Below are 24,215 nucleotides of genomic sequence, written 5' to 3' on the forward strand. Positions count from 1 at the left end.
AGTTTATGTGAGTACTTATGTGTTAGATGAGTCTGATAAATGCAGCAGATATTTAGCTAGTGAATCACTATTCATTCGGCCATTCTATATTTTTTAGGTGGAGCATTTAGGTCATTTACATTCAGCATTAGTATTGAGAACTGAGGTACTATTCTATTCATTGTGCTAGTTGTTGCCTGAATACCTTGTTTTTTTTTTCATTGTGTTATTGTTTTATAAGTTCTGTGAAATTTATGCCTTAAGGAGGTTGTATTTTGATGTATTTTTAGGATTTGTTTCAATATTTAGAGCTCCTTTTAGCAGTTTTTGTAGTGCTGTGTTGCTAGTAGCAAATTTTCTCAGCATTTGTTTATTTGAAAAAGACTGTATTTTTCCTTCATTATGAAGCTTAGTTTGATTGGATACAAAATTCTTGGCTGATAATTCTTTTTTTAAGGAGGCTAAAGATAGGACCCCAATCCCTTCTAGCTTGCAGAGTTTCTTCTGAGAAATCTACTGTTAATATGATAGGTTTTCTTTTACAGGTTACTTGATGCTTTTGCCTCACAGCTCTTACGATTTTTTCCTTCATCTTGCCTTTAGATAACCTGATGATTATGTGCCTAGGTGATAATCATTTTGCAATGAATTTCCTGGGTATTCTTTGAGCTTTTTGTATTTGGATGTCTACATCTCTAGCAAGGCCAAGGAAGTTTTCCTCAATTATTCCCTCAAGGATGTTTTCCAAACTTTTAGATTTCTCTTTTTCCTCAGGAGCACCAATATTCTTAGGTTTGGTCATTTAACATAATCCCAAACTTGTTGGAGATTTTGTTCATTTTTTCTTTGTCTTTGTCAGATTGGATTCTTTTTATTTTGTCTTTGTTGGATTCAGTTAATTCAAAAGCTTTGTCTTCAAGCTCTGAAGTTCTTTCTCCTACTTATTCATTTCTATTGCTGAGACATTCCAGTGTATTTTGCAATTCTCTAATGTGTGTCCTTCATTTCCAGAAGTTGTGATTGTTTTATATTCATGCTATCTATTTGTCTGGAGTGTCTTTTTGTCCATATCCTGTATTTTTTTATTTCTTTAAGTTGGTATTCACCTTTCTCTGGTGCTTTTTGAGTAGTTTAATAGATTTTCTGAATTCTTTTTCTGAAAATTCAGGGAGTTCTTCTTGGTTTGAATCCATTCCTGGTGAGCTAGTGTAATATTTTCTATGTGTTATAGAACCTTATTTTGTCATATTACCATAATTGCTTTTCTGGTTACTTCTCATTTGGGTAGAGTATGTCAGAGGGAAGATCTGGGGCTCAAGGGCTATTGTTCAGATTCTTTTGTTGCATGGGGTGCTCCCTTGATGTAATGCTCTCCCCCTTCCCCTAAAGATGGGGTTTCCTAAAATCTGAACTGCAGTGATCGTTATTTCTCTTCTGGGTCTAGCCACTCAGGCAGGCTAAAGGACTTCTGGTTGGTACTGGGGAGTGTCTGCAGAGTCCTGCCATGTGATGTTTCTTCAGGTCTCTCAGCCATGGATACCAGTACCTGCTCCAGTTGAGGTAGCAGGGGAGTGAAGTGGACTCCGTGGAGGTCCTTGGTTTTGTGTTTACTTAGTGAGCTAGTTTTGCGTTGGTTGGCCTCCAGCCAGGAGGTGGTGCTTTCAAGAGAGCATCAGCTGTGGTAATGTAGAGAGGATACAAGTTTGCCCTAAGATCACCTGGATAAGTATTCTGGTTTCTCAGGCAGTGGACAGTACCATAGAGCTCCCAAAAGATTATGTCCTTTATTTCCAGCTACCAGGGTGAGTAGAGAAAGACCATCAGATGGGGGCAGAGTTAGGCATGTTTGAGCTCAGACTCTCCTTTGGTAGGGCTTGCTGTGGATGCTGTGGGGGATGGGCGTGTGGTTCTGAGGCCAAGGGAGTTATGTTCTCAGGGACTCATGGCTGCTTCTGCTGCTTCATACAGGTCACCAGCGAAGTGGGGAAAGCCGCCAATTACAGGCCTCACCCATCTCCCATGCAGCCCAAAAGGCTAGTCTCACTGCCATCGTGTCCTCCCAGCAGCACCTAGTTTATTTCCAGGCAGCCATTGAGCAGGACTGAAAACTTGCCCGAGGATACAAGCCTCCCCTCTGAGAAAGCAAGCGGGGTTTTCAGGTTTCATTCCTCCCTGCCTGCTGCAGTTTCTGTGCTTGTATCTTCACTCCCTGTTTTCCCCTGGATTCTGTCTAGAAAACTTTATGTTTGGTAGAAGTTGTTACAAATTTTAGCTGGAAGTTTTCTTCCCCCTGTGGTCTTTCCTCAATTTCACTGGCTGGAAGCCCTCTCCAAGGACCCCTGTGAGACAAAGTCAGGAACGGCTTCCCTCGGGATTGAGAGTGCCCATAGGGCTCTTCCTGTGCTTCCTCTACCGCCATATTTCACTTGGCTCTCTAGATTTATCTCAGCTTCAGGCGAGGCCAAATGCTTCTCCTGTGATCTGGATATTCAGCTTCTCCAGTGAGGATGTGTGCTCGGGGGTGGACATTCCCCCTCACACTTTGCACACTCACAGTTTTTCAGAGGTCTCACAGAGCCTGCTGTGGCAAGCTGCTTCCTTCGAAAGGTCTGTGATTCTCTCGGCTTTTCTGGCATGATCCTGTGGTAGTTCTTGGAGCAAAAGTTCACGATGTGGATCTCCATATGCTGCTCTGTCCGTCCTAGTGGGAGCGCAGGTTAGTCCTATTTCCTATCTGCCATTTTTCCAGAGAAGGTTCTAGTGGCCATTCTTGCACTGCTAGAAAGAAATAGCTGGTATCGGAAAATTTATAAAGAAAAGAGGTTTAATTGGCTCACAGTTCTGCATGCTGTACAGGAAGCATAGCGGCATCTGCTTCTGGGGAAGTTTCAGGAAGCTTCCAATCATGGTGGAAGGCAGAGTGGGAGCAGGCATGTCACATGGGGAGCAAGAGAGACAGCAAGATGCCATAGACTTTAAAGCAGTCAGACCTCATAAGTTACCACTATCGCAAGAACAGTACCAAAAGTATGGTGGTAAACTATTCATGAGAAATCCACCCCCATGATTTGATCATTTCCCACCAGGCCCAACCTCCAATACTGGAGATTACAATTCAACATGAGATTTGAGTGAGAACACGTATTCAAACTATATCACCCTATCCCTATGAAAAATGTCTTAAATAAAAATAAAATAAAATAAGATTCTTTAAAAAGGCTATTTGACACTGGATTGTTTTGCTTACTTATAAGTATATATGGCTCTAAATAAAAAACAAAATTCAGTGTATATTTTTTAAAGTACACATAGGTCTTTTCCAAAAAGCTAAAGTGTATACTTTCCTTCCTTTTTTTTTTTTTTTGAGACAGAGTTTTACTCCATCATCCAGGCTAGATAACAGTGGCAAGATCACAGCTCACTGTAGCCTTGATGTCCCAAGCTCAGGTGATCCTCAACCTTCCTGGTATCTGCAGAAGTATAATAATTTTTGGAGGTTTGTTTTTTTTTTTTTTTTTTTTTTTTTGTAAAGATGGAATTTCACCATGTTGCCCAGGCTGGATTCAGACTCCTGGGCTCAAGCAATCCACCCTTCTTGGCCTCCCTAATTGCTGGGATTACAGGCCTGAGCCACTGCACCCAGCACATTTACATGTTTTTTGTTGTTAATTTTTGAAAATTTTACTTTTCTGGACAACATATTTTGGCTCATTTGCTAAAGTATAATAATTTCTCAACAGAATATTTTACAGAATCTATGTCAATTAAATGCCATTTTGGTCTGAGTTGTAGTATATAAAGTCATTTCTATAGTCTGACATGATTAATTTCACATTTACTAATTATCCTTTCCTCTTTCTGCATCCTCCATCTGCATCTTTCTTGCTACAACTTCCTATCTCTGTGTCTCTCTTATCACCCTCTTTTATAGCACAACATACACACATACTTTTATGGCATTTGAAAACTAAGTTAAAGTCCTATGTTAATATTATTATATATTATAAAAAGAGTTTTCTTTGTTAAAAAAGTATTAAAACTGATTAACACTAACAGATTCTATTCATAAAAATATCCTTTATATGTTGGAAGGCAGATTCATTTTGTTTTTATTGCAGCATAACAAATTGTCTCAAACTTAGCAGCTTACAGCTTTATCTCCTCGTTTCCATGGGTCCGGAGTCGAGGCACAGCTTAGCTTGGTCATCTTCTCAGAGTCTCACAAGGTTGCAGTCAAAATGAGAGCCAACATGTATGCTCATCTGAAGGCTCAACTGAGGAAGAATGAACTTCCTCGAACCTCATTTGGGTTATTAGTAGAAGGTAGGATGATGCAATTTAGGGCCTTGTCTTTACTGGTTGCCATATGGGGACCACTCTCAGGTCCCAGAATTGCCCATGATTAGTAGACTCCACTGAAATTACTTGTTATGTGGGCTTCTTCAACATAACCATAAATTCATTAAGCCCACAAGGGAAGACTTTGTTTCTAGTCTGCTAAGACAGGATCTTATAAAATACAATGTAATCACATGAGTGACATGCTATCACCTTTCCCATATTCTATCAGTCAGAATTAAGATACAAGTCTCTCCCATGCTCAAGGGGAGTTTATTAGCCAATGCTCTCCAGAGAAATAGAACCAATAGAACAGACACAAGATTTACCTTAAGGATTAGCTCAAAAAATGGTGTGGGTTTCTAAACCTGAAACCCATAGGTAGTTTGGTGAGCTGGAAACTCAGGCAGAAGTTGAAGCTTCAGTCTTGAGGTAGAAATTTTTTCTTCTCTGAGACATCTCAGGTTTTTGTTCTCAACACATTCAGCTGATTGAACAAAACCAACCCATGTTGTCCACAGTAATCTCCTTTACTCAAAGGCAACTTATTATAAACGTTAACCACATCTACAAAATACCTTTAAAGCAATATCTAGATTGATGTTTGGTTAAGTAATGGGGCACTATATCCTAGACACATACATTTAATCATCACAGGGAGGGAATTACAAAAAGCAGTGAACACTAGGACAAGGAGATCACTGGGATCTCCTTGGAGCCTTCCCACCTGGGAAGGTATTTAGTTTTTTTTATTTAATTTATTTTTAATTTTTTTTTTTGGTGGTTGTCTCTAATATTTATTTGTCTGGTTATAAAATTAATACATGAGGAGCATTGGATTTGGTGAGAACGTTTTGAACCCTAGCTGTCACATGTCATCTACAGGATCTAGACCGGTGATTTCTCAGAACTGCCATTTCCTCATCTGGTAGACGGGATGGTGAGCCCTGTCTTGCTCACTCCACATATGGCAGTGCATATGAAATGAGTTCACAGAGGGGAAGCACTTGGCAAGCTGGAAGGTGCTGACAAATGGAAGGGGTTAGCGTCACCACCCTCAGCTGAGGTAGTACCAAGGTCCAAGCTCCTGCCCCTCCCCCTCCCCAGCCCCTAAATACACACACGAATGGAGGGCCACTTGCAGCCTTGGTTTGATGCAGTTGGGGGAGAGGCCACACACGTCTTCCACAAGCCTGGCCAGATGGGGCCTCACTGGGGCCCTTTCAAAATCGGGCGTCGGCTGTTGCCAGCTGTGTGAGGATGTCCTCCAACTCGAGTCCATTCTCTGGGAAACGCTCAGAGAAGGATCTGATGAGGCCAGCAGCTGAGACCTCGTATTCCAGAAGCTGCACGTCTGAGCCTTCAAGGCGAATGTTGGGCTGAACGATGAGCTTCCGAGATTCCTTACGCAGCAGCACCCTGTGTCTGAGGGTGAGAAAGCCCTCGGGGGGCGCATCAGCGACTGCCGCATACCTCTCATACAGGGCCCACCCTCCGGCCGCATCCCCTGTGGACTTCAGCACCTCCGCAGGAAGCGCTCTAAGGCAGGCTTGCCCACAGACTGGATCTTGCTGTGGTCGAGACGGACCTGGGCATCCGGCCGCCCATCGGAGCCTGCGGTGGGAGTGATGGTACCGAGTCCCTCGCCAGCCTCCGGCAAGACTCTCAGGATCACAATCCGGGCCTGCATATGGGCCTGCTGCCAGTTGGAGGCCTCAGGTGTGTAGAACTCCAGAGCGAGCAGCCCAGCCCCAACCATGTTGAATCAGTTCACGGAGATCACCTCCTCCGCATCAGCCCCCACAAAGCCAAACGTCTCCAGCACTTGCGGGTGGAGACAGAGGTAGAGGCCCACGCTCTCAGCCCGGCACTCTTCGTAGCTGGAGACGATGATGCTGAACTTGCTGTCTCAGGTCTTCCCGCTCCGATACCAGCTCTGAATCTGCTCTCTGGTCTCTGGGTTCATCAGTCTCACATATTCAACTCAAAGTTGAATGCTCCTTTTTCATCCTGCACAAGTTGAATGCTCCTTTTTCATCCTGCTTGAAGAGCTTGCCGCTGCCATAGCCCAGCAGTTCGTGCAGGCCCACCTGCACATCGAAGGAGGGCCCCATCAGGAGGATGTACAAGTCCTTGTCATTCTCCTCCAGAACGGTGAGCTTCTCCCACTGCGTGGCTTAGGCCACAGCCAGGACGTTCCCCAGTGACACGTTCTTAAAGCCTTCCGTCTGCTTCAGGTCATTGTAGTTGGAGATGTTGATGCCAGCAGGGATGCCAGCGCCAGCGAAGGTGAGAACATCCACGGAGGTAAAGTCAGGGGTGAGGAACTTGTCTTTCTCAAACGCTGGGGGCCACGGCAACTCCTTCAGCAGCTGCTCTGCGCTCACCACCAGCCACTCAAACTTGGCACTCATGGCCTTGTTCACCACAGCTACGAAGCCTTCACATACTCTTCGGGAACCAAAGGAGTCACGGTAGCTCTGGATGAATCCGATGTAACTCTCCACGATGGGGCCTTTGTCCTGGATCCAGAAACAGGAGCCCCTCTTGTGGCCCTCTGTGGAGCCCTGGGTGAAGCTCTCCATGTACTGGGCCAACATCTGCTCCTGATGGCTGTTGGCTGCACACGTATTGGCTTTCTCCAGCTGCTCCACCACCTTCTGGAGGATGGGCATGTAGTTCCCCCAAGTCACCTGGAAAGAGCTTCCCCAGAATTCATAGCTCTTCAGCTTGGAATCACCTCGGAGTCCAGGGAAGGCTCTGTGCCCAGCACAGAAGCCAGCTACACCTCGTAGTGGGGCTTCCCTTCTCCATCGACCTCTTTGAAGAGCCAGGTGTTGTACACACTGAGGTTCTGTGAGTCCAGAAAGTCTTGGGCCAGTTTGCCGTCTTCCATGGTACAATTCCCAGAGAAATAGGTAGTGATTCCCTGTTGGGGAAGAGAGGGGACATGGGAAAGAAGAGTTGCTGAGGTCAGGGCTGCAGGGACGTCATCTTCCCAGCTTAATTTTTTTTTTTTTATGAGGTAAGTAATGTATAGATATAATGTCCACTGATGGACAACATTTTTTCTCAGTCAATTTCTACTAAAAAATTAGGATGTACTTCTTTTAAATAATGAACTGGTAATTCTGAGGATAAACAAGAAATCCATGAATAAGTTCTTTTTTAATTCTTATTTTAACAAGCAGATCTCGAATCAGAATATTAGAAGTAGTCTACCTATACACCACCATCTCTCATACCAATAAGCAAAAGCACAAAAGTAACAGAAGAAGATTATTTCATGTGACATCTACTTCCCAAAGAATTCTTTCTTTCTATTTTCTTTCTATATATATATTTTTTTTACTTCTGAGAATAATTTGGGTATGTTTACATTTGTGTGTATAGGCGAGTGTCCTTATGACAGAAAAGGAACTTACACAGTGGCAGGTGAAATTATTTGCAATGGTGTGTCAGCCTGAAGTCAAAGTCAGCGAGGAAACCCCCAAATCCTTGGTCTTAGTGCAATGTCAGAGGCTGTAGCTCAAGGTCACAAAATATGAGTAAGGCTCCAAGATCACAGAAAAATTTTTCCTTAGATTAATGACAGGGCTGTGCCAAAGATGACTGAAGGGGCACCCTCTGGCATGCTCATTTATCAGGGATTTACTTGTTGGCTAATGATAGCAATAACAGTTTGTATCTGACAGGCACAACTGGATATGTGCAGTGAGAAACTATATTTGAACACAAATTATACTGGATCTATGTAATTTCCTCTTCTATTGCTTGACCTGTCATCACAGTCTCTCTCAGTGAAGTTTATGCTTTCGTTTTTTAAAGAAAAAACAATTGTTTTTGAAAAAAAAGTTTACACAATTGAAAACTATATCAAATTAACTGTTTTACTTCTTCTACATTCTTTAGAAGACATTTTCATATGTATACGTAATTTCTAGTTTGCTGTAATCATAGCAGAGATACTAGAATTAATTTTTTCATTTAAATTCTTACTGTAAACACTGAGTTCTGAATTTTCTAATAATATTGTTCTATGTTCCTGTTGATACAAAAATTTCATTTGAAATATATAAAATATTGATAAAATAAATTTGCTTTTACTTATAATCTCACCACCATGTTATAATTACTATTAGCAATATTTTTATATGATCTTTTTGTGACAAATACATATATACTCAAGTATATTCACATATTCATATAAATATGTGCATGTGCATACACATACAATCATATTTTATTGGGTTTCTCCTTTTCTTTTTTGCTTAATGCTGCATTGTGAAAGTAGTTATGCCATTAATTTTTCTCTTGAAGTATTACTTGAAATGACTGCAGATTACTTTATTTACAACCAACAACCTGATGTTGAATATTTAATTTTTTTCAGTTTTTTAGCATATTGAAGTGTATTGTGGTGAAGATTTCATTGTACCTCTTTTCTTAATCCTGAAAATAAATTCTTAATAGTAACATTTCGGGGTCAAAGCATATGTACATTTGATAATTTAATTATGTGTATTGCAATTTCAAGGATCATCACTAAAATAAAAGGAATAAAATATATAAATTCTGCAAAAGAAAAGGAAAATGAGATGATTAAAATAATCAGCCATAAAATTTAAAAAATAAGAGAAAAGCAGGCTAGAATATGTATATCAACAAATACCAAAAGAGGCAGATGTAAGTCTAAATATGTTAAAACTTACGTTGAATATGAAAGGCCTAAATTCTCCAGTTAAATGACAATATTAGCAGATTAAAAAAAAACTAAATATATGCTACTTATGTAAGTCATTTAAAATAGAGTGGTTGAAAGTAAAAACACAGAAGAATATATACCATGTAAACCCTAATAAAATAATGCTACTGCAAATATTTTAATATAAAAATTTTAAATTAAAAAAATTAGATATAAAAGGATTACTCTCTAATTATAAAAGGTTCTATATGTCACATAGCCATACAATTTTACCTGTGCATGCCACTTAATAACATTGCCTAAAATACTTACAAAAGAAAATAATTATACAAAATTATACTACCTTTCTCAGTAAATGTTAGGAGAGGCAACAACAACAGAATCAATAAAGACATTCGTTGATCAACCTAAGTAACAAAATTGATCTAATGGAAGACCAAGATCCCTGTATTTAACATTTATAAATAGGCATTTTTTTAATATACACAGATGATTTAAAACTATTGATAATATAGTGGCCATAGAGGATATCCCCATTAATTTTAACGGACAGGTTTCATTATAAAATATGTCCTCTGATCACAATTTAACTAAGCTAATACAAATAGGTAACTAAAAATATCCCAGTATATTTGAGAATTAAGAAATATTTTATTACTTTTAAAAAGCATCTTGTCATAAAATTGATTTTTTCCTCCTGTGGCATCACAGGTTTTTGTTTAGTATGTGTGTGGATTAATGTTATCACCATCATAGTTAAATACAAAACAGTTTAATCTCCCTCTGAAGTCCCCCTGTTCCATCTCTCATAACTCCTGACAACCACTGACTGCTTCTGAGTTCTTATAGATTTGGCTTTTCAAGAATGACATATAAACGGAATCACATAGTATGTAACGTCTTGAGATTGACTTCTTTTACACAGGATAATGCTTTTAAGATTCATCCAAAGTCCTGTGTATTTCAAAAGCACATTTCTTTTCTTTGCTGAATAGTATTCTATTGTATGAATACACAAGCCACAATTTGTTTATCTGCCCTTAGAGGACATTTTAATTGTTTCTAGTTTTTGGAAATTATGAATAGTGGACATTTGTGTAGAAGTTATTTTGTAAACATAATTTTTCAACTCTTAGGATAGATATCCAGAAGATGGAATGCTGTGTCATATGGTAATTATATGTTTGCCAGTCTAGGGAACTAGAAAACCTTTCCAGAAAGTTTGTACCATTTTGCATGCCTATCAGCAATGTTTTGAGAGCTACAATTGTTCTGCATCTTTGATAGTACTTTATATTGTTAGTTTTTTTTAAATGTAAGCCATTCTAATGGTATTACAATGGAATCTCATCATGGTTTCATTTTACATTTATCTAATGGCTATTAATGTTGAACCTCTTCTTTGTTATCCTTATTTCTTCTTTGCTGAAGTGGCTGCTCGTGTCTTTTGCTAATTTTTAAATTATTATTGTTAAGTTTTGAATATTCTTTATATAGAGCAAATTTCAATTATTTGTGCATAAGTAAAATAAAAATATTATTTTCTCTCATTCTGTGTCTTGCCATTTAAATTTTTTGTCAGAGTCACAGTGCAATAGTTTAGAAAAATTGGTGACGTTCAATTGATCATTTTAATCTTTTATGAATTATGGTTTTGATTTTATGTCTAAGAACTCATCAACCAAACTCAAGGTCATATAGATATTCTCCCATGTCCCTTCCAAACATTTTACATTTTTGCAATTTACTTTTAGATTTTTGAATTAATTTCTTTTACATTTTTGAGCTAATTTCTGTAAAAGGTGTAAAGTTTAGAGTGAGATTCATTTATTTTGCCTATGGATGTCTATTGTTCCAATATCATTTGTTGAAAAGACTAGCCTTTATTCATTGAATGGCTTTTTTAACTTTGTCAGATTAATCAGTCACATTTGTGTGGCTTTATTTCTATAACCTCCATTCTCTTTCTTTTATCTATATCTTTATGTCTTCACCAATACCATACTGTGAACCCTGAATATCTGAGAGAGATCTCAGTCAATTTATGAAGTTTATTTTGCCAAAGTTAAGGATACACACCCGGGACACAGCCTCAGGAGGTCCTGACAACATGTACCCAAGGTAGTCTGAGCACAGCTTGGTTTAAACCTTTTAAGCTGACATGAGACTTCAATCAATACATGTAAGATGAACATTGGTTCAGTCTGGAAAGGGGGGACAACTTGAAGTGGGGAGGGGGCTTTCAAGTCATAGGTAGATAAGGGACAAACGGTTGCATTCTTTTGAGTTTCCGATTTGCCTTTCCAACGTAGGCAATCAGATAAGCATTTATCTCAGTGAGCAGAGGGATGACTTCGAATAGAATTAAAGAGAGGTTTACCCTATGCAGTTCCCAGCTTGAACTTGACTTTTCCCTTTAGCTTAGTGATTTTGGGGCTCCAAGATTTATTTTCTTTTACAACACTGACTTGATTACTGCAGATTTTTAGTAAGTCTTAAAATGGGCAGTATGATTCCTTCAACTTTATTCTTATCTTTCTGAATTCATTTAGCTATTCTAGTTCTTTTGCCTTTCCTTATAAATTTAGAATCAGTTTGTCTATATCTGAAAAAAAATTTTGCTTGAATTTTGATAGATATTACATTAAATTCATAAAACATTTTGAAAAGAATTAGTATCTTTAACAAATTGAGTCTTCAATTAATTAAAATGGTAGGGCTCCTTATATTTAGATATTCATTTGTTTCTTTCATAAGCATTTTGAAATTTTCAGCATCCAGATAGCATACATGTTTTGTGAGAATTATAACTACACATTTTTTGGAGGTTATTGTATTTATATGAAATTGTGTGATATTTCATTATTTAAGTAATTTTTAGATTCTAATTTTACATAGGTAGTGCATAAAGATAAGACTGGCTTTCTTGTATTGACCTTGTACTTGAGAACTAGCTAAACTGACTAGTTCTAGGAATTCATTTCTTTGTAGATTCTTTGGGATTTTCTACATAATCATGTTGTCTGTGGATGGACAGTTTTCGTTATTTATTTCTTTTTTTTTCCTAACAAGCATGCTTTTTATTTATTTATTTTTTCTGGGCTTATTTCCCTGGCTAACACAAGAAATACATTTTATAAACAAATGCATGTGGACTTTCAGTTCCAGGAAAAAATAGAGTGGATGAAATTTTCTCTATTCTTTCTACTAAGTCCAACTAAAAACTAGGGACATGATATGTAAAATAAACACAAGGACACTCTGAAAGGTGAAAAAAAGAATGCAGATTATTATTACTATTTTTTTTTTGGTTGAATATATCCCAGACTACCTGCTGTAGCACGTGGAAACCTGAAAACACAAAAGGGTGCAAACAAAGCCCCAAGGAAAGTCTGTTCTCTCTAGCCAAAGGTCCAGGGAAATAAAAACCTTAACAAGACAGAAAACTTTTAGATAGTAATTGCCCTGCTTTAACCGAATTCCATGGACTCCATCCCCACCTCCACTAGTAAAGGCCTAGTAGAGAGCTGAGATTTTTATGTTTATCTCACAGTAATGTGGTACCTACCTTCTTTCTTCAAGGTGATCATAAAAGGTAAAGATAAAAAAATCCCAGGCTGGAATTAAGAAGCTCCCCATCTCTTACACACATACACAACTGTGGTATCAATAAACACTGAGAACAGTAATGAAGTGCTTTTTCATTCCATGATGGACAGTTTCTGTATCTTGATTGCAAGGGTGGTTACACTAATCAATATCTGGGATAAGAAGGCATAGAAGTAATTTTATGAATTGTGTCAACATCAGTTTTCTAGTTTTCATATGGTACTAGAGTTACATTAGATATAATCCTTGAGAGAAATTGAGTGAAGGGTACATGTTCCTCTGCCTATTATCTTTGCAAATTTCCCAATCTAAAAGTGTTTTAAAATAAAAAGTTAAAAAATCAAACAAAGAGAAAAGCAATTGTCTTAATGCATTTTCTGTTGCTATAACAGAATACCACTGATCGGGTAATTTATTTTTTTTTTAAAAGTTATTTAGCTCATGGTTCTGGAGGCTGGGAAGTCCAAGTGCATACTGCTAGAATCTGGTGAAAGTCTTCCTACTGGGTCATAATATAGAGGATGGCATCACCTGATGAGAGGAATAGCTTGCCAGCTCCAGTCTCTATTTCTCTTCTTAGAAAGCCACCAATGTTATCATCGTGGCTTTACACTCTAAACTTTACAGAAATTATCTCAAAAAATACAAAAGAAAGGCCAGACACAGTGGCTCATGCCTGTAATCCCAGCACTTTGGGAGGCCAAGGTGGGTGGATCACGAGGTCAAGAGATTGAGACCATCCTGGCCAACATGGTGAAACCCCATCTCTACTAAAAATGCAAAAATTAGCTGAGTGTGGTGGTGGGTGCCTATAGTCCCAGCTACTCACGAGGCTGAGGCAAGAGAATCACTTGAACCCAGGAGGCGGAGGTTGTAGTGAGCCGAGATTGCACCACTGCGCTCTAGCCTGGTGACAGAGTGACACTCCATCTCAAAGAAAAAGAAATAAAATAAAACACACAAAAGAAACCCCGTCCTTATGACCTTATCTAATCCTAATTGACTTCCAAACGTTCCACCTCCAAAAGCCATTTACATATGAATTTATGGATTAAGTGTCCAACTTAAACCGTAGAAACAATGTATCTAGGAAGAGATGATAATAGATAATAGAAAATAATTTGAAGTGAATTATAATAAAAACTATTCAAAATTGTTTAGTACAGCTAAAGCAATATATAAAAGATAACCCAAACACTTAAATGCATATGAAAGTAAAGAAGAATTGTTGATTAAAGTGAGCTCAGCATTTATCTTAATATGTTAGAAAAAGATGTGCAAAATAAGTCCAAAAAAGAGCTGAAGAAAGATGATAATAAAGATAACATAATAAACCAATGAAGTAAAATATATATACAGTAGAAAAAGATTAACAATGCCAGACATTGGTACTTTTAAATAAATATCAAAATTAAGAAAATTCTGAGAGATTGGGAAAGATAAAGACAGAAAGAAAAAAAAAGGAAGAGAGAAAGAGTACAAATAAAACCCACAAGAATAATTTTAAAATCAAATATTACTATAGATATTACAGGTTTTGTGCATATTTAACAGATAATAAAAAGTTGTCATATAAAAGGTTTTACAAAACTTTTGAAGATATGAATAAAATCAAAAACCTATAATTTACCCAATCTAACTCTAGAAAATTAGAAAACTTAAATAGTTCAAAAGCATTTAAAAATACATAATACAACAGGTACAGTAATATTTTAAGTGGTAGTAGGGTAGTCACTATAAGAATTTTCAACTTTATATGCTTGAAATTTATAATAATTAAAGTGTCAGCATAAAATTTTTGTACATAAGCGCATACACAGATGTGCACACACACACACACCCTGAAGTTGCTTTTTAGTGAAATCAACCAAGCATTAAGGAAAGCATATTTCCAGTCTTACTCAGGGTTTCATAGTTTTCCAAAGAACAGAAACATAGAGCACATTCCTCAACTAATATTTATTTTACCTGCATATCCTTGAAACAAAAACCTGTCAAAGATAACATTTGAAAAAGTAACTGTTGGCCAATTTTTTTTTTATTCATGAGTTTCTATGCATTTCTTTGAGCAATACAATAGTCAGCTAAATCTAAATTGTGTATTTGTGCATGTGTGTATTCAAATTTAATTATAAAGATGAGTTCAACATTAAAAGATCAACAAAAGTTTTCCACTGTTTTAATAGATTACCAAATAAAAATTATTATATTAATAGGTGAAAAACAGTTAGAAAAAAATCAATTATCAATTCATAGTTTAAAAAATAATTGGTTAAAAACCAGAATTAAATTTACTTTCTCTACCTAAAAGAAAACGTATCTACAAACAAACAGAGACAAACACACTATTGTAATCATCATACTTAATGGTGAAACATGCATATTGTTTCATGATATGATATCACTATAAAGCAGTGCAAATAAATGAATGGAAACACAACAACACAGCAACAAGACTAGAGTGTCTGCAATAATCATTTCTATTTAACATTTTATTGAATATTGAAGTTAGTCCAACAAAAAGAAAAAATGTGTAAATGATGAAAAAAATCCAAAATGCCATTATCCACAGATGATATAGTCGGCATGTTAGAAATATTTAAAAATCTATGATAAATGAATTAAAATTAATAACAGTGTAAGAAGGTTGGTGGATACAAAATCAATATAAAAATAAAGCAATTATTTTTCTATATACCCTTAGAAAACAGAATATTAAACTTAAAAGCTGCCACCATCTACAATTGCATAAAAGTGTCAACTATCTAAAAATAAACTCAACAACATGTATGCAATATAATTACAGAATTTATTGTGCTACATTAAAGAGAAGCTAAATAAATGAAGCCTCATTGTATGAGGCAGTTCACACAGAATCAGCATTACTAGGAAACTTCTTAGAAATATAGATTTTTGGGGTCTCACTCCAGAGCTACTTAAACAGAAATTGAGAGGGTTTGGCCTAGCAATGAGTTAAGTCCTCCTGGTGATTCTTATATGCTAGAGTTTGAGAGATACTGATCTAGAGATGTGAATACCCTTGTGCATGATACAAGCAGCGTTGCTTGTCATTCCAAACTAAAAACCACACAGAAGCCAGTCAACAGTAAATTGTAGCCAACAATGGTAGGCTATAAAGCAATACAAATAAATGAAAGTGAACACACAACAATATAGATGAATATTACAACATATTATTAAGTAAATAAAGGAAAAAACAAGATGATATATTCCATTTGTTTCTATTTATATAAAGTGCAGAAAGAGGAAAAATTAAGCTATCCCGTTTAGGAATGCACACATGGGTGACAGAACTAAATAAAAAGCAAGGACATGAGTTCTTCTTACTTTTTCTTGTATGTTATATTTAACAATAAAATTGTCTAAAATTAAAGTTAAGAGATATGGAAATTATGTAAGGGAATTCTGACACGTACTGAAGAGACATTCTACAAGGAAAGAATAAAACAAATGGAGGAGAAACAATATTTGAAGAAATAATATATAATACGGTAGTATGACAGATGGAAGAAAGCAAACTGAATCCTCATACTGAAACTAGTCGCTGAGAGCTCAACAGGATAAAAGTCTCACTGATAGGAAAATAATAGTAAAAACTAAAATGAAGAAAAGTAGAAAATCCTATAATCTTCCAGAAAGAGGGAAAAAAGATAGCTACAAATGGATAAGAATCAGATTGATATATCATATTTCATATGGACCGCCCAGATGCACAAAGACAAGGGAACAATGTCCTCAGTGTTTTGAGGAAAAATGACTTTGAGTCTGGATATAACAAAAGTGTTATCCAAATCTGAATGAGAAATAAGATAGTGTCAGACATGCAAGGACACGGAATATTCACTGCCCACAGACCTTCGCTTTTAGAATCATTACAGGATGTATGCCAGAGACAGGGAAGATGCCTGAAACAATTACTAAACTTAGACTTCCTCTTAAAAAGAAAAAAAATACCTCTCAAAAAAGACCAGAATAAATGAATGAATGAATGAATAATTTCAGAGCTAGAGCCTTAACCATTACGCTGCAAGCACTCTCAGAAGGATCCATTTGTTTAAAATGGGGTTTCCAATGAATTTCTGCAAAATTTGTTGTTGAACATTCTATTCATTGTACTTATTTACCATGAGCTTTCTGTTCTTATCGGTACAGTTGGCTTCTGCATGTTTTTGGCTATGTTATTCTCTGATCTGATTATTGTCCCTCTATGTTTTCTATCTTACAAGAATTTCTCTAAATTTCTAGTGTGCTGATACTGCTTTTATATTTTCCATTACTTTTCATGTATACTTACATTTTTATATTCTTTTCTGGGATTTTAAGAGAGAGAATGAAAGTAGGTGCATATATCTGGTCCATCATCTTAAGCACTATCCAAACTGAATGTAGTAAGTTTCTACAGAAGATCTTATTCAAAAAAAATTATTCAGCTGCTAATCCAAACTTACTCAATGTAAATATAAGGAAATTGGAGGCCAGACTACTTAAATGGTTTGACTTGGTAGATGCAGTAAGCCGGCACAGAATCAATATCAAATTTTAGTTCTTCCCAATGACAAAATGTTTCCACTGGATCATGCTGAATATTTGATCAAATTATATTTATACAAAGTGTTTATCAAAGTAAAAAATAACTATGAAAGTAATAAAGAATTCAATATTAGGAAAGCAAATATTAGTCTTCTATAAATATGAAAACACTAGTTTCCATAATTTTCTCAGCATGCAACTGAGTTTTACCTCTAATTTGGATGCTAAGACATAATTATATGTAAAAAAATTAAATTTTGAAAAATCTAATTTTTCTATTTTGCTGGATCTCTTAAACTTTAACTCCAACACAGTCCATTCTATAATTCATTTCTGCCTCTCGTGGTTGATAGTGATTACAATTAGCATTCATTGGTCACTTTATGTTCCAATAGAGACACAGTGTTAAGTGCTGCCAAGAGACCTGTAAACCATTTTACAGATGAAGAAACAGAGGCCACTAAAAGTTTAAAGAAAAATGTACAAGAGCACACAAATTTGGAGGCCTGCATTGTGAGCCATTAAGCTACATTTCCTTACATTCAGAGTTATCAGTGATGTGTTGATAAATGTTTAGCAAGAGACAGCTAGAACTGGGGATAGGAGACATAAACTGTAGTTGATGTATGTGCTGTAAATATACCCACTGTGGTTGATTTTAAGACATCAATTGATGTCCATGAAAGAGATATTGAGAAGATTCGGCAGAAGCACACCATTATATAGGGTTTCCACTATGCAGGTAAAATAGACATTAATAACCACAAGCACTAATCAACAGTAAATGGTAGCAAAATAATTAGAAATTATGAGTTCTGAACATTTCTTACTTGTGTTTTCAATGTTATTTAATTGTAAGTTTCTATAATTTAATTTTTAATAATATCTGTGTTTAGAAATAGGCTCCCTAAATTTCTCAAAATGTGACAATCACCTCATATAATCTGGTATGAGTTGGTTTTAGTACACTATAGGAGTTAGTCATAAGTGTTTTTGCTCCACCTGTAGTTTGGGGATGCAAAAAATACTCATAGCTATAAATTGGTTTTGCTTATTAAAATACCTTCAGAGTAGGCCAAGTGCAGTGGTTCATGCCTACAATCCATGCCCTTTGGGAGGGAGGCCAAGTTGGGAGGCTTGTTTGAGGCCAGGAGTTCAAGACTAGCCTGGGCAGCATAACAAGACACCTGTCTCTACAATAAATAAAAATGTTAACCAGGTGTGGTGGTTAGTGCCTGTGGTCCCAGCTACTCAGGAGGCTGAGGAATGATGATTGCTTGAGCCCAGGCTGCAGTGAGCTATGATTGAGCCATTGCACTCCAGCCTGGGAGACAGAGTAAGACCCTGTCTCAAAAAAAAAAAAAAAAAAAAAAAAGGAAAGAAAGAAAACCCTTGCACATTATATTGCTTTATCATTTTGAAGAAGATAGCTTTTTGTTTGTTTGCTTGTTTTGAGGTATGGTGGATTACTTTGCTCATTTTTAAAGTCAGAACCATAGCCCATTGCAGTACATAGGATAGTACAGTGAATTTATAATATTTAAGTATTATGTATCATCACATATACCCATGCACGCACACATACATGAAAAGAGCATTTCTATCAATTGATCTACGTGTGTATTTATGTTTAGATAAAGAAAAAATAAATTTAGGAGAATAAGTTAAAATTTAAAAAAGTATTTCCATAAAAGGTAATATTAGAAAGTACCTGAAGGCTTTCTATTTATGATACTGTATATATCAGTACTAACTAAAGGGTGAAATCTGATTCACTCAAAGTTAAATCCGACTCTGCATCCATGGAAAGTTTAGTGGTGACAATAGACAAATAATGGTCTTTGGTTGAAGCTTCTGCTAAAAACATTTTTTTTTCAAACACAGAATTCAAAACAAGGTCATTGATTGTGTTCCATAAACAACCTGTTCTATTATGTATGGCTTCTGCATTTTTGCCTTGAGATGGTTTTCATTCACGCTAACACTTATAGCTCATCTGTCTGTAACTTCTATAGAATGCCTTACTTTACCATTGAACAGATCAAGATAAATGATGCTTTACTGGGAGGTAAATAAGACTCTTGAATTTTTCTTACACTGAAGTAATTATTATTTGGTCCAAAACTATTAAAGATAAGTGACATCGTACATTAGAAAAGAACTTCAGCTTTAGCTCTAAATTATACTGATGCTGTGAAATGCTTATTTAATTTGATTGCATACATACATATCTCCAGAAATATATATGTTTCAAGGCTACCATGTAAGACTAATAGAATGTCTAATGGAATTGCTATACTTAAAAGTTAAAAACAAATTTTAATTTGCTTTTTGGGTTTGCATGTTTTATCATAAAGGATAATAAATTATTTGTCCTTATGTCTGATTTGACATATTTTTCTATGACAGAAGGAGTAAAAAAATCTAAACATTAAGTGGTTATCTCCATTTCACATTACATAACCTACAAGTTTGTTGCTGCAAGGAAAGAACTTGCAAGGAAACTGATTTGGGTTGTCAGATGGAAATACATGTCTGCAAAATATTAAGTTCTCCATGACCAGAGGCATTCAAGTATAACTTCAATGACTACATATTCATTTTATAGTAGAAGGCATCCAAACGTCAGATGAGTGGGGAACAAGGAATGGGGGAGCTTAGTGATTTAAGTTACCTTTATAATCTCTCTTACCTATTTGATAACCTAAACTGTCTTTTCTCCCTTCTTTTATACTATAAATCAGCTTAATCATTCAGTATCTTTCTCTCATAAAAAAAGTGGTGTGATGTGTTTATTTGGCAATCATATATTTATAACATCTGTCTTGATTATATCAGATTGGGGTCTGAAACAAAAGAGCTTGATGTGTTGAAAACCCCATAGGATCAGCAATTGAAATACCTGAATTGTTGCCCCAACTCTCCCATTAGAAACATTATGATGCTGAGAAAGCTATCAGGCTTCAGGGTATTCTATACTAAGTAGGAGAGTACTGGTCTTTTGATATCTAAGTTTGCTAGAAGCTCTAAAACTATATGATGCTAATATCTGCTCTCTGTCTCAATTATCTCCAAAATGTGAGACCGGTTATACTTTCTCAACTTTTGCCAGTTACTATCAAAATTCACATAAAGAAAAGTGTTCTCTGGGTGAACCTCATTTGCTGATTTTTAGATTGAAGTTAGAAATCTGTTTATTGATTTAGTGCACCAGCCAATTTGAACACTAGAATTGGCTTCTTGGAAAATATTGCCAAGAAAAGCTGAAAACCAAGTATATCCAGCTAATCTGTTTTACACAGTATTAGAAATGTAGTTGGAAGGAAAATGTTTTGTGGATTGTGCTATCCATATTTTCTATTTTGCTGATGTCACACTGAGGTGTCAATTAAAGATGATATGTGCAAATCATTTAAAGCCCTAAAGAGAAAAAGGAAAATGTTACCAAATATAAGGTTATGCCCAGGCAATTAAGGAAGCAATAACTGGAAATTATAAATGGCAGGCAAACCAAGCCTATAAGAAATAATTCGGGCTTCAAATATTAGAGACTCTTTTTTAAGTGGGCTGCTTGGATCCCAGCCTTCATGCGGAACATGTCATTAATTGAACGATATCTTTTAGAAACACAAGCATCAGATTCTTGGTGGGTGTCCTGCTATATTGTTTGGTATTGATAGAACTTGTTAGTCTAGAAGTATCATTTTCAAAATGTCTTATTATAGAAAAAATATGAAATGTTTACTTATTTCAAGAATCAAGCATAGTATACAGGATATGTCAAAAATATAAATGTATACTTTAAATAATCATGCACTCATATGTAACACTAACTTTCTGAGCTGTATTAGTGATTCTGAAACACAGTACACATACATATGTTTAAAGGAATAATATCAGAATATAAGTTCATGTTGTTTCAAAGCAAAACTTTGCCTAACTTCACATTATAAGAACCTCACTTTCTTCCCGTTATAAGAACCTTGAATATGTTAATATTGGTTTATTAGTTTGCTGCCTGCAGATATCTTACATATGAAAAAGCAACGCGGGTGAAAAACATCGGGTACACTATTTTCAGAGAGCCAGAGGAAATCAGAATCTAGGTGATTACTCAACCTCTACTGTGTTTTACATTGTCATCAGTCTCAGAATGTAGCCTTTGTCAGAGTAAAACCAGATGGTCCTGACAATATCATGAGTTACTTTGATTTTCTTGCTACACTTGTCATTTCTGCCATAACAGTATGATGTCTGAAGGGGTTTAGCATATTTAGAGTAGCATAGAGGTTGGTATTGTCTGTTGGTGTAGTGGTGTGATGGTAGTGGTGAACTGTAAACTTTGAAAGGAGAAGCAATTTGCCTTTATTGCAGTTTCACAGGCAAGTCAGAACTTAAAGACCATATCACCTAAAGAGACAAGAGAACAGAATAGTGGATATATTGAAAGCTGTACCATTTGGGGACTGGGAGATTTAAGTATGCCATACATTTCCCTATCTGCCCGGAATATGTCCCCTTTCATTTCCACACGTCATCCTTCTGTTCCCAGTTTACATGTCACTTTTGATAACTCTTCTGATTCACTGTCTAGGCTAACTGTTCCTCCTACAGAATCTCACTGCACCCTGTTCTTCCCTGCCATATTGCTTATAACACTCTTTTATTGTATATCTATTTTTCTATTTCCTTATTAAACTCAAGTTTCCAAGATGGCATAGATTTGATCCATGTATCTTTTTTGCTGGTTTATTGTAGGTATGGTGCAAAAGTTAGTCACTGCTTCCCTTCTCCAACTCCAAATGAATAGCCAAAACCACACGTTTGTTAGCACACATGGAATGTCATCAGTTGGTCTGCCATAAATAGTTAGGGTTGAGATACTGGGAAATGGAAAGGAATACTATGAATATAACATGATTTTAAATTCCAAGTTTGGACCTAGAAAAACACAGGCAAAAATGACAATAATATTTTATATTTGTGTACATTTTGCAGTTTGTGAGCACATATATAAATGGTGAGGCACTCAAATATGCACATATCCTTGCTCAGGGACCATTTTGGGCAGTGGTGGATGAGAGGGCTTTGAAAGTCTTGAAAGCCTTCAGTGGGATTAAGGACCTCCGAAGGGTCTGGTTCAAGCCTCAGGTACATAAGAAAGCAATGATATAGAGTTGAGATCAGGAGAAATGGGATCGATCCTGGTTCTGCTGTTTCCTACTTGTGTGATTTTGGACATCTGACTGCAGTCCATAGTTGGGTCTAGTTGGTTCAGATAGCTTCCTTTAACAGCTTAGATGTTTATTATAACTCAACGATTTATAGACACAAATGACTAGTTGAGATGAATCAAATTTACACATAAGATTAAAATCTTATAATGTTGTGCATATTATAAGATTTTAAATTATGTACAATATTATAAGATTTTAAATTAAGTATAAAAATGTTTATAGCAGCAAAATGGAATGATAAGATTTGATTGTGGTATTAATTTATTTTTGAGTAGAAGTTTGAAAAAATGATTGGTTATAAAGTTTATGGAGGATCATTAGAGAAGGGAATAATTAATCTAAAATAATGTGAATCTAATGTCGCATTTTAGAATTTGTAAAATAGCATAAAAATGTTGAAAGCACAGTTCACCCTTGAATAATGTGGGAGATAGGGGTGCTAAGCCCATTACCATGCTCACAGTAAAAAATCTGCTTATAACTTTTGATTCCCCCAAAAGTTAACTACTAATAACCTACTGTTGACCAGAAGCCTTACCAATAACATAACTAGCTGATTAACACATATTTTGTTTTATATATAATATATACTATATTCTAACAGTAGAATAAGCTAGGGAAAAAGAAAACATTATTTAAAAAATCATGAGGAAGAGAAAATATTTTTTGAAATCATTAAGAGGAAGTGGATAACTATAAAGATTTTTATCTTCATCATCTTCACATTGAATAGACTGAGGAAGAGGAGGAAGAGGAGGGGTTAGTCTTGTCTCAGGTGTGGCAGAGCTGAAAGAGGTGGAGAAGGCAGAAGGGGAGGCAGGAGAGGCAGACACATTTGGTGTAATTTTAACAGAAATGTATTGTAATTTCTGTCTGAGTTTTTGCTTTTTCATTTCTCTAAAAATGTTTCTATATGGTACCAATACCTATTTTACCACTTGTTTTAGTTTCAATGCCTGTATCATAGAAGATTCTATGATGTAAAAGAAGTCAAAAGCAGTCCTGAATGACAGGAATCCTTCTGACAGACTGTCTAATGTCGGTTTGTTTTCTGGCACTGCTTCTTATACATCTTCTTTCTCATCATCTGGCACTGGTTCAAATACACTCATCTTCATCAGTACCTCTTCTGTTAATTACTATGGTGTGATGATGTCTTTAGTTCTTGAATTTCTGCAGGATCCATATCCTGAAGCCCTTTACCTCCCACCTTTTTTGCCATGTTCATAATCTCTTTCATGATTCCCTTGATTGGCTCTGTCATAATCCTGTAAAGTAATGCACAATATCTGGACACAGTTTCTCCAGTATGAATTTATTGTTTTGGGCTTGATGGCATTCACAGTTTTTTCAGTAACAACAATGGTATCTTCAATGGTATAATCTCTATCAAGCTTTTCTTTCATAGCATTGACAATCCTTTTTATAGAGTACCATGTGCAATGAGCTTTAGAGATCCTTGTGATCATCTAATCAAGGGCCTGACTTACAGACATTGTGTTTGGAGGTATGACCACTTCAAAACATGTTTGGTGCTGAATTCATTGGTTCTGGGTGGCCAGGGGCACTGTCCAATATCAAAAGAACTTTAAAGGCCAGTCCCTTACTGACAAGGTACTTCCTGACTTCAGAGAAAAAGCATCAATGGAACCAATCCAGAAAAAGTTCTCATTGTCCAGACCTACTTGTGGTACAACCAAAAGACTGGCAGCTTGTGTTTATCTTTGCCCTTCAAGGCTTAGAGCTTAGCAGATTTATACATAAGGGCAGTCCTGATTACAAACCCAACTGCACCT

The 24,215-nt window shown here is 36.2% G+C and overlaps 1 pseudogene; it reads right to left on the minus strand.

Moving 5' to 3' along the window:
• Positions 1 to 2,468: 2,468 nt before the first annotated feature.
• Positions 2,469 to 23,825, minus strand: LOC116475409 (dipeptidyl peptidase 3-like; annotated as a pseudogene).
• Between the last annotated feature and the right edge of the window lie 390 nt (positions 23,826 to 24,215).

The sequence above is a fragment of the Hylobates moloch genome, unplaced genomic scaffold, assembly GCF_009828535.3.
Source record: "Hylobates moloch isolate HMO894 unplaced genomic scaffold, HMol_V3 SCAFFOLD_10, whole genome shotgun sequence".
NCBI lineage: Eukaryota > Metazoa > Chordata > Mammalia > Primates > Hylobatidae > Hylobates > Hylobates moloch.